At 46.0% G+C, this 11,401-nt stretch overlaps 1 pseudogene; it reads left to right on the top strand.

Annotated features, from left to right (window-relative positions):
- Positions 1 to 8,074: 8,074 nt before the first annotated feature.
- Positions 8,075 to 10,615, top strand: LOC120653600 (annotated as a pseudogene).
- Positions 10,616 to 11,401: the final 786 nt, after the last annotated feature.

The raw sequence follows: 11,401 nt of genomic DNA, 5'->3' as shown, positions 1-11,401 counted from the left end.
AGTAAAATACTTACAGAACCCACAAGCCGATCATAGAGATGTCGAGGTCCTCCTGATAGAATAGTTGGTAAACTTCTTCCCAGTTTATCCATATAATGGCTTCCCCCCTAAGAAATCGTCATCTTTAATCTTTGCACACTGCATGAAGATGCAATTGGCCATCGCACGCATGTAGTGCTGGTGCAGCTTATACATTTGTGTTGGAAGCACGGACACTACTTCGGGGGGTACAAGAGATTTGCCCAGCTCATACGTCCATTTGACGACCACATCGGCCTTTGGAATATCTTCTCCCCCTGCAATCTGAGCCGCCGTCAGGTTTGCTTCTTTAAAAAATGTAACAAAGTCTTGTTGTTGCGTCGTCTGTCCCACTACGAGAGGCTCTATTGATTGTTTCTTTTGGGCTCCGAGCTGTGGAACGTCGGACGACGACGACTTTGATTGTCTCTTTTTTTCTCAGTAGTTTTGATAATTGTGCGGTCGTAGTCAGAAGGGGGATCTCGCGGAATGAATTTTCTCTTATTTGCTTCGCACAATCCCTTAAAAAATTTCAAATCTCCTAGATTTATCACTTTCTCGGGCTCCGGCTTCGGCTTCGGCTTGAAGTGCTCTTTAACTCTTTCTTGAGTTATCCGATAGCATTCTTCAAGGCTCATGTCTCAGGGTTTAATAGGAGCCTCCTTGGTTTTCTTCTTTTTTTCCTTCTTCTTTGGAGGCTCCTTAGCTGGTGCAGCTACCTTCTTTGCCGGCGGCTGTTTCTGCTTCTTTGCCGGCGGCGGAGGGGGTGACCATGGAGGCGACGGTGACGCTTGAGTGTTCATCGGCGCATGAGATGATGGTGATGGAGAATGTGCCGGTGAACCTTGCCGAGATAGTGCTGCCCTTGGGGAGTTTTGCGAATATGAAGGCTTTGGAGAGGCATGCTGAGATGCCGGTCTTGGTGTTCGATCATCCGACTTTAGGACAATGTAGCGCTTATCCCATAGGATGTAGCCATGAATGGCTTCTGCTAGTGTCCTCTCCCCATCACCTCCAGGAATATCAAGCTCGAGCGTCTCCCAACCCTGGCACACCTGCTCCACGCCAACTCTTGTATATCCTGCCAGAATTTACTGCCCATGGTACACATTGGCTGGTTGGGTTGGCATGGCGGTACCGTACGCAACAGTGAACATTAAGTTCTTAATGTCAGTCTGCATGTCACAAGGTGTCCGCTGGGTGATCTCATCCACTGGAAATCACTGCGGGGCCATCGCTTCAACTGTGGCCTGGATCCCCGTTGGCTCGATGGCGACGTCTGTGGAAGCGCAGCTGCTTTTCCGCTGAGACAGATGATCGGCTGCAACATTAGGCTCTGGAGGCACCGGTTGCGCTTGCTGTTGCTGGCTCATTGCTATGGACACTTGGTGTTGAACCTCTTCCTCCAGTCTTTGATCGTGTGACATGAGCCGTTCCTCTAGCCTTCACAAGTGCTCCCGCTCATCATTCTTTCTTCTTTGCCGGCTTCTATATGATTCAATGTAATCCCTGAACCCATACTTCCACAGAACCACGCCTTTGCCTCTTGTGCGGCCCGGATGCTCTGGATTCCCAAGGGCGTAAGTCAGCTCGTCCATCTCTCTATCCGGCTGGAATGTTCCCTCGACCGCTGCTTGTATGGCCTCTTGTAGTCTCTGGGCTGCTAGCTGGATGTTTGGCCCATAGATGCAGGCCCCAGTCAATGGGTCCAAGCTTCCCCCATGACCATAAAACCAGGTCCTTGACCTTTCAGGCCAGTTCATGGTAGCAGGTTGGATGCCTCTGTCAAGCAGATCCTGCTCCATCTTCTCCCATTTGGGTATTGCAAGCTTGTAGCCTCCTTGGCCTAGAGTGTGATGGTACACTTTCTTCGAGGCGTTGTCTTTGGCCTTCTACACCTTCTGAAGCCCAAGCTCTGAAGACTTGTATTGCACAAATGCATCCCAGTGACCCCTGAGCTTTTCGAGCTCGCCGGTAAACACGGGCGTGGTCCCGGTCTTGATATATTTCTTCGTCAAAGTTTTCTTGAATGATTGCAGCTGTTCAACCATCTTTCTCAGGGTCCAGCGCTTGCATATCTCTTCGGATTCAGCTGGAACCGTGAAGTTTTTCTTAAGCTCCCGCCAACACCATTCTTTTTCTCTTTCGGGTACCGCATCCCGTTCCTCGCTTGGATTGGAAACTTTCCATAGCCTGAAGCTGATCGGGATGTGGTTCCTGACAATACATCCGGATTGTCTTATGAATTTTTTGGCAGCAACTGCTGGAGCGATCGGTTCGCCATCTGGACACACTTCCGTTATAATGAACCGCCCTTTCAGTTTTTTTGTCGGGCCTCGCTTCGTCTTTTTCTGCTGCGACGATGATCTAGACGGCTATAAAAAAACATTCATAGTATTGATATAGATTCAGATGAAAATATGATTTTTAATACAAGTAACTATAGCTGTGATATGTACATTAGCACTTTGTTCACCAGCAGCGTCATCCTCAATTCCATCACTGGACATATTCAAATATATGTCGGTATTGCTGCCATCATCAGCTTGTTCAGGGGCATCTCCTTGACCTTCGGCAATCATATTCAACAGGAACTGTTCGTCTTCCGCGTCTGTGTGTCGCAGGTCCATCGTAACTAAAATATGAATACAAATAAAACCCTTAAGAAAATTCTCTAAATAATCCACATATTTAGATCGGTAACAATCGGAAACTATCAGAAACGATCGGAAACGATTCGGTCGGTATCGGTAACGATCGGAAACTATCGGAAACAATTCGGTCAGTATCGGTAACGATCGGAAACTATCGGAAACGATTCGGTCGGGATTGGTAACGATTGGAAACTATCGGAAACGTTTGTGTGTTAGCGCGAGTTTGCAAGCTCGAGAAGTAATATAAATGAAATAATTAAATAATAAATACATGATACATTAAATAATAAATACATGATACATTAAAATTGAATTCTAATAATATATCCAAAATTGAATTCTAATAATATATCCAAAATTGAATTCTAATAATATATCCAAAATTGAATTCTAATAATATTTCCATAATTAAATTCTAATAATATATCCAAAATTGAATTCTAATAATATTTCCATAATTGAATTCTACTAATATATCTATAATTGAATTCTAATAATATGTGCAAAATTGAATTCTAATAATATTTGCACAAAATTTGCACCTAATTCTAATAATTCAATTCTACTTAATATATAATAAATAAAATTAACACCTAATTCACTAAAATTTGCACAAAATTTAGGGTTTGGGGGCCGGGGTGGCGGCGTCCCACGGTCGGCGCCGTTTTCACCTAGTGCAGCTCGGGGCGAGGTCGGGACGGCGAGCTCGGGGCGGCGCACGGGCGAGGCGGAGGTCGAGGACGACGACAGCGCAAGCGGCGCGGCGGTGGACGAGGGCGCGAGCGGGGAGGAGGGACGACGTCGGTGCTCGGGGTGGGGGCTCGGGGCGGCGCTCGGGGACAGCGGAGCTCGGGGCGGCGCTCGGGGAGGCGGAGCTCGGGGCGGCGCTCGGGGATGGCGGAGCTCGGGACTGAAGGCGCAGTGGGGCAGCAGAGCTCGGTCGGCGCGTCCTCTGGTGGCGGGGGACGGCGGCGCTCCGGGACAACGACGGCGGCAAGCAGGTGGCGGTCGGCGCAGGGGACAGCGGTGGCACGAGCGAGGCGGAGATCAAGAACTGACCAAGTGTTGGAGGAAGGCGGAGGAAAGGGAGATATATAGAGTGGGGGCTTTTTGTCCCGGGTGAAGCCACCACCCAAGACAAAAGGGCCTTTTGTCCCGGGTCGTGGCTTCACCCAGGACAAAAGGTGATTTTGGGCGGGCCGGGAAAATTCCCAACCCGTGGCCTACCTTTAGTCATCCACCCGGGACAAAAGGGTCCGTTTTCCCTCATTCCCACTAAATCTTATGTTTATTTTTGTTTCTTTTTATTTCTCTTTTAAAATAGGCTTTCATTTGTTAATTCAGTTAAAAAATTATGATTCCAAAAATTATGGAACAAAATTTCTTATCTCTATATAAACTTGATACACGCAACAAATGATTAATTTTCATTGGTCAACGAAATATCTAACTTTTTTGAAATCATATTTGATATTTTGACCATGCAAAAATATATTAGGTGAATAAATTTTTTTCAAAATGTTGCTTTTCGACAGAAAGTGGATTCTATCACGATATTAATGTTTAAAAAATTGAATTTTACATAAAATTAAGCAATTTCATGATATTAATGAGTATTGTGTGAGTTTGTGAGATAGTGTGTGTGTTAGTGAGATTGTGTGTGTTAGTGAGAGAGTATAGTGTGTTAATGTGAATGTAATTTCATGAAATAAATAAAATTAGTTGAAAAAATAGATATAATTTTATTATATATATAACACATAAAGGATAATGGTACAGTACATATATAATAAAAGTATTCGAATTGTCATGACTTTTGTATATAATAATAGAAACTGATTCAAGTACATGAAAGATTAGCGGTAACAGACTTTCTCTTGACAAATGTCCCTTGATTATGATCATGGCGCAAGTATGGAGCATCATCATTGGCTAGCAGGATGCATGGATCAGCATTTACTTCGAAATGTGGAATGGCAACAAAGTTATTATATTTTTCTGACAAGTCTGTCTTGTCCTCCACTCCAACGATGTTTCTCTTCTCTGATAGAACTATGGATCGCTTAGGCTCATGATTCTTTTGCTTGTTTATCCCCTTCTTTGGCTTGCTGGACATGTGTTTAATGTAGAAAACCTGAGCGACATCCTGAGCTAGGACAAATGGCTTGTCTCTATACCCAAGATTGTTGAGATCAACTATTGTCATCACATACTCATCTTTTGTTATTCCTCCTCCAGATAGCTTAACCCATTGGTAACGAAATATTGCCCCCCTTGAAATTGGGACTGTAATCCAGCTCCCATATCTCTTCAATGTAGCCGTAATATGTGTTCTTTTTTCCATTATTATCCGTGGCATCCATACGAACATCGCTATTTTGGTTGGTACTCTTTTTATCTTGGGCTATCGTATAAAATGTGTTTCCATTTATCTCGTACCCTTAGTATGTTAAGATATTCCAAGATGGTCCCCTAGCCAATAAGAACATTTGTTCACTTATATCCATGTTATGCATTAGATGCTTCCGCAACCAGCTGCCGAAAGTGTTCATGTGCTCATGTGTAATCCATGCCTCAGACTTTTCCGGGAATTCGGAGAGCAGAATTTTCTTGTGTTCCTCAATATACGGGTCAACCAAGGATGATTGTTGAAGAACCGCATAATGCGCTTTCTTGAATGAGAAATCATCTATGCAGACATAAGGTTTCTTTCCTAATGTACCCTTTCCAGTTAGTCTCCCCTCGTATCGCGATTTAGGGACCCCAATCGGTTTAAGGTCATGAATAAAGTTAACACAAAAGTCAATGACCTCCTCAGTTCCGTAGGCATTGGCGATGCTTCCTTCTGGACGAGCTCGATTACGAACACATTTCTTGAGTACCCCCATGAACCTTTCGAATGGAAACATGTTGTGTAGAAATACTGGTCCGAGGATATCAATCTCTTTCATAAGGTGCACTAGAAGATGTGTCATGATGTTGAAGAAAGATGGTGGAAATATCAGCTCAAAGCCAACAAGGCATTGCACCACATCATTTTGCAGCTTTATCAAATTGTTTGGGTCAATTACCTTCTGAGAAAATGCGTTGAGGAAGGCACATAGCTTCACGATGGTTAACCGTACGTTATCAGGTAGAATCCCCCGCAGCACAACCGGAAGAAGTTCGGTCATAAGCACATGGCAGTCATGGAACTTGAGATTTGTAAATTTCTTCTCTGCCAAATTTAAGATTCCTTTTATATTGGATGAGTATCCAGATGGAACCTTTATACTGCTCAAGCAGTCAAACATGGTTTCCTTCTCTTCCTTGCTAAGAGTATAGCTGGCAGAACTTTAGTATTCTCGTCCATTATCTCGCTGTTGTGGATGTAAGGCATCTCGTTCTTCCATACATTGCAATTCTTGACGTGCTTCTACTGTATCTTTTGTCTTTCCGTAAACTCCCAAGAATGCTATCAGGTTGACGCAAAGATTCTTCGTGAGATGCATCACATCAATTACATGACGAACATCTAAGATTTCCCAATACGGTAGCTCCCAAAATATAGATTTCTTCTTCCACATGAGCGCCATTCCGTTTTCGTTCGGAACAGGTTGGCTACCAGGTCCGTTTCCAAAAATAACTTCTAGATCTTTTACCATGTTGAAGACGTCTATACCACTACGGTGCATTGGTTTTGTTCGGTGGTCCGCTTGGCCTTTGAAATACTTGCCCTTCTTTCGTACCATATGCTTGATGGGAAGAAACCGATGATGACCCATATATACAACCTTATTACAGTGAGTCAACCATATATTATCGGTATCATCTAAACAGTGTGTGCATGCTTTATATCCCTTGTTCGAATGTCCTAACAAGTTACTAAGAGCAGGCCAGTCATTGATCGTTACGAACAACAATGCTCGTAGGTTGAAGTTTTCCTGTTTGTATTCATCCCACATCCGTACAACTTCATCGCCCCAGAGCAATAAGAGTTCTTTGACCAATGGTCTTAGGTACACATCAATGTCATTTCCGGGCTGCTTTGGGCTCGGATAAGCACGGGCATCATGATGAACTTCCGTTTAATGCAGAGCCATGTTGGAAGATTGTACATACAAAGAGTCACAGGCCAAGTGCTATGACCACTGCTCATCTCACCAAAAGGATTCATGCCATCCATACTCAAACCGAACCTTATGTTTCTCTCATCCAAATCAAATTTAGGGTACGTTCTATCTATTTTTCTCCACTGCGACCCATCAGCGGGGTGTCTCAACATCGAGTCTTGCTTGCGTTCCTCTTTGTGCCATCGCATCAACTTAGCATTATCTTTATTTCTAAACAGGCGCTTCAAACGTGGTATTATAGGTGAATACCACATGACCTTTGCAGGAACTCTCTTCTGGGGAGGCTCCCCCTCGACATCACCTGGATCATCTTTTCTAATCTTGTAATGCAATGCACTGCAAACGGGACATGTATCCAAATTCTCGTACTCGCCTCGGTAGAGGATGCAGTCGTTGGGGCATGCATGTATCTTTTGCACTTCCAATCCTAGAGGGCAAACAAGTTGTTTGGCTTCATACGTTGTGGTAGGCAATTCGTTGTCCTTAGGAAGCATTTTTTTAACAAGTTTGAGTAATTCACCAAATCCCTTGTCGGATACACCATTTGTCGCCTTCCATTGCAGCAACTCCAAGGTGGTGACAAGTTTCTTCAATCCATTTTGACAATCTGGGTACAACAACTTACGGTGGTCCTCTAACATCTTCTGGAACTTCAACCTCTCCGTTTCACTCTCACAGTCTGCCTGCACATTACGCAATGCCTGCCCCAGATCATTGCTAGGATCATTTTCTGCTACATCTACTTCGGGCTCTTTCATGGGAATATCATCATCGAATGCACCGAATCCAGCATTCCCAGGAAAGTGGTCGTCAAAATCTTCTTCTTTATTGTCTTCCATGGTAACCCCCTGTTATCCGTGCTTCGTCCAACAATCATACTTCTCCATGAAACCTTTTGCGAAAATGTGGCTGTGTAGGATTCTTAAAGATGAGTAATCCTTGTTATTGTTGCAATGAACACACGGATAGCACATAAAACCATTCTACTTATTTGCCTCAGCCACAGACAAAAAATAATACAGGCCTTCAATGAATTCGTTCGAACGTCGGTCAGCATTGTACATCCATTACCGGTCCATCTGTATTTTAAATAAATCGATTTGAATTCTTTACACATATCGAATAAATAAAATATATCAAACCTAAATTAAACTAAATGTAACATAACATTTTAAAGAATACTCTTTTCAATATCCAGAAACCCTCTAGAAGAAAAAAAACTTTATTTCAAAAAATGTATATGTCGGTAACCTCGACCCTGCGGTGATGACACTGCCTTTTGGGGTTGACATGGTGCTATACAAGTATGTCACCAATAGGCCAATCGCAACACCAACATTTACGGTTGATAGGAATACAACACTTGGCACAGGTAGTATGCTCGTTGATATGCTCTCAGTGCAACAACGGCCACGCTGACTGTGCCAAATGCTGTGTTCGTATTAACCGCAAGTGCTGGTGTTACGACCAGCTCATTGGTGACGTCCTTATAATGCATCGTGTATCCCCGAAATGTAGTGCCACCACCGTTGAATGGAGATTAACGACGTATACTTATTTCGAAATAAAGATTTTTTAAGCTTCTAGATGGTTTCAATGTGAGCATGAACGAATACATCACTACAGTGTCAAAATAATCCATTCATAATACAAAAAATTCTAATATACTCATTTCATTAATTCATTCATGAATACAAAAATCAACTATCCACAATATGATCATATATACAAGTACATCACATGAAGTGTCTACACTCATTCTAAAAATTTCTACTATCCACATACTCATCTAAATCTAAAAGAAAATCACACCTACATATGCAATCTAAATGTCCAAGAAATGAGCTAGCTACACATTTTCTCTATTTCTAAAGCATGAAATGAGCTATACAAGCCAAGGAAGAAGAGAAAAACAAGCCCCAAACCTTTAGCGCCGATGGATGGACGGGGGAATAAAAGATCTTCACAAATGTAGTGAAGAAATGAGCAAGAACTCCCATCTCCCAAGCCAAGAACAGCAAGAACAAGTGAGCTGAATGGCTCGGGCGGGGGAGAGGAAAGGGGATAAGGGGGCCAAAGAGTTTTGTCCCGGTAGGAGACACCAACCGGGACGAAAGAGGGGCCTTTTACCCCGGTTAGTGGCTCCAACCGGGACAAAAGGCCCCTGTCCCCCCTCCCCCCGCGCTGGCCCGGCTAGCCGTCGGACCCGGGACAAAAGCCACATATTATCCCGGGCCCAAAGTCAGCCGGGACAAATGGCCTGAACAAAGACATATTCTGTAGTAGTGGTCTAAGGTATTTCGTTATCGTTAGTGCGTCACTACGTATATATCACCATGGCAAAAGCATACAATGGCACTTCGAATGCAACATATACATGTCATGCGCTATACCATATTTATGTGTGCAGATGCTTCGACGTGCCGTATCTGGCCAACGATTCTTAATTAGGTTAATTTCCTAAGTAGCGTGAGAAAAAAAAAGAATTGGTCCAGAGTGTTTTACTGGGACCCATTCTGAGTGAGTCTAGATGTTTTCATTTGTTTGTTGACAAGGGCAAAGTCAAGGGAAAACCTAGTCTCCAACCGTTCCATGCGTGTAACCTCATGGTGATAATGATGTGAGGATGTTGTTTGTCTGTTTATGGAACTCATACGCATATGCTCAGATACATATGCACCTAGGAGTGCCTTTACATGTTGCTCTTAGCCTCCAGGAGTTCAAGTTTGTAAGCCTAGCTAGGAAGCTGCAGCAGATATATATCACCGTTACAACGCTCTGCAGCTGCGGCGCAACGCTCTGCAGCTGCGGCCGATCCACATTCCACAATAATGGGAGCTTGTGTTGAGCCAAAGCCAACGCATCACTTCGCCACCAGCCTCGACTTGGGCTCCCCGCAACCTCGTCTCGCCATAAGGCGGCTGGCGACGACGACGAGCATCCGGGTCGCCGCGACGAGCTCTCTGGCTCGCACTACTACCTCCGCCACCTCCGGGCGGTGGAGGAGCCGCCGGTGCGCGACCCCCGCGACGAGGGCACCGCGGACGCGTGGGTTGAGCGCAGCCCATCGCTGCTCCGGCTCACGGGGAGGCACCCGTTCCACGGCGAGCCCCCGCTGCCGCTGCTCATGCGGCACGGCTTCGTCACCCCAGGCCCGCTGCACTACGTGCGCAACCACGGCTCCGTGCCGCGGGCGGACTGGGCGACCTGGGCCATCGAGGTGACGGGCCTCGTCTGGCGCCCCGCGCGGCTCGCCATGGCGGACCTCGCCGGGGACTTCCGCGCGCTGGAGCTCACCGTCACGCTCGCCTGCTCCAGCGGCCGGCGCAAGGAGCAGAACATGGCGCGGCAGACGCTGGGATTCATTCAACTGTGGCCCCGGCGACGTGTCCACCTCCGTGCGGCGGGCGCGCCGCTCTGCGACGTGCTGCGCCGGTGCGGCGGCGTCGAGCGTGGCGCGCGCTACGTGTGCTTCGAGGGCACCGACGACCTCCCCGGCGGCGGCGGGGGGTGCGGGTACAGCACCAGCATCGCGCTCAAGCGGGCCATGGACCCGATGGACGTCATGCTCGCCTACATGCAGAACGGCGCGCCGCTACTGCCGGACCATGGCTTCCCGTGCGCCTCATCGTGCCCGGCTGCACGGCCGGCCGCATGGTCAAGTGGCTCTGCCGCATCGTCATCACCACCGCCGAGTCCGACAACTACTACCATTACCGGGACAACCGCTTCCTGCCGTCCCACGTCGACGTCAAGCTCGCCGACGCCGAAGGTTTGAACGAATTACCATGGATCCACCAAGTAATTTCATTCATGGACATGGCTAGCTGAGATGAACATGTGACAGGATCGAGGCCCAAGAAGGGGGGTTGAATTGGGACTTTTTCAAATTTCTACCTAGTCCTTAACCTAGACTAGTATTGCCCAATCTACAAATTTGAAACCTAGTCACTAGAGCACGCTAGCAAAAGGTCCTTAGGTAGGTAAACACACTATCATGATCATTTTGTCTAGATGGTGGCACACTAGCAAGATCAAAACCTAAGTAAGAGATCACACTACTATGCAAGTTGTCCTAGTCAATCTACAAGCAATCAAAAGCAAGAACAACAACAAATGGATTTAATTGATTGAAATAAAAGTAAGAGACACGAGACAACCAGATTTTTTTCCGTGGTATCGAGGAGTTGACGCTCCCCCCAATCCACGTTGGAGCACCCACACAAGGGTATAGCTCTCTTGCTTCACCAAGGAGCAAGTGATCACTAAAAATGCTCCTTCTCCATCTCCGGAACGGCGAGCTTCACACCGTGTACAAGCTTCTTGTCTTGGGGCTCCCACAAACTCCAAGAGCTCACCAAGAACCTTCCGATCACCGAGACCGGCTAGGTGCCATCAAACACCAAGAGTAACAAGCTCCTAAGCCTTCACTTGACTTACACTCAGTTGGCCCTAGCTCAAACACACTTGCTACACTTGCAAAGGTTGAATTCTTCAAGGTTGAAGCACAATCAATGTACTAGATCTTCACTCTTTTGCTCAAAGCACTTTCTCATCTTCTCATGGGTGGCCTCAGGTATTCAAGGTGTCAAAGGCAGTTCAAATGAGCCAGGGGTG

This window comes from Panicum virgatum, chromosome 1N, assembly GCF_016808335.1.
Source record: "Panicum virgatum strain AP13 chromosome 1N, P.virgatum_v5, whole genome shotgun sequence".
In the NCBI taxonomy this organism is placed as follows: domain Eukaryota; kingdom Viridiplantae; phylum Streptophyta; class Magnoliopsida; order Poales; family Poaceae; genus Panicum; species Panicum virgatum.
The sequence above is the reverse complement of the archived record's forward strand: the minus strand, read 5'-3'. Positions and strand labels throughout refer to the sequence as shown.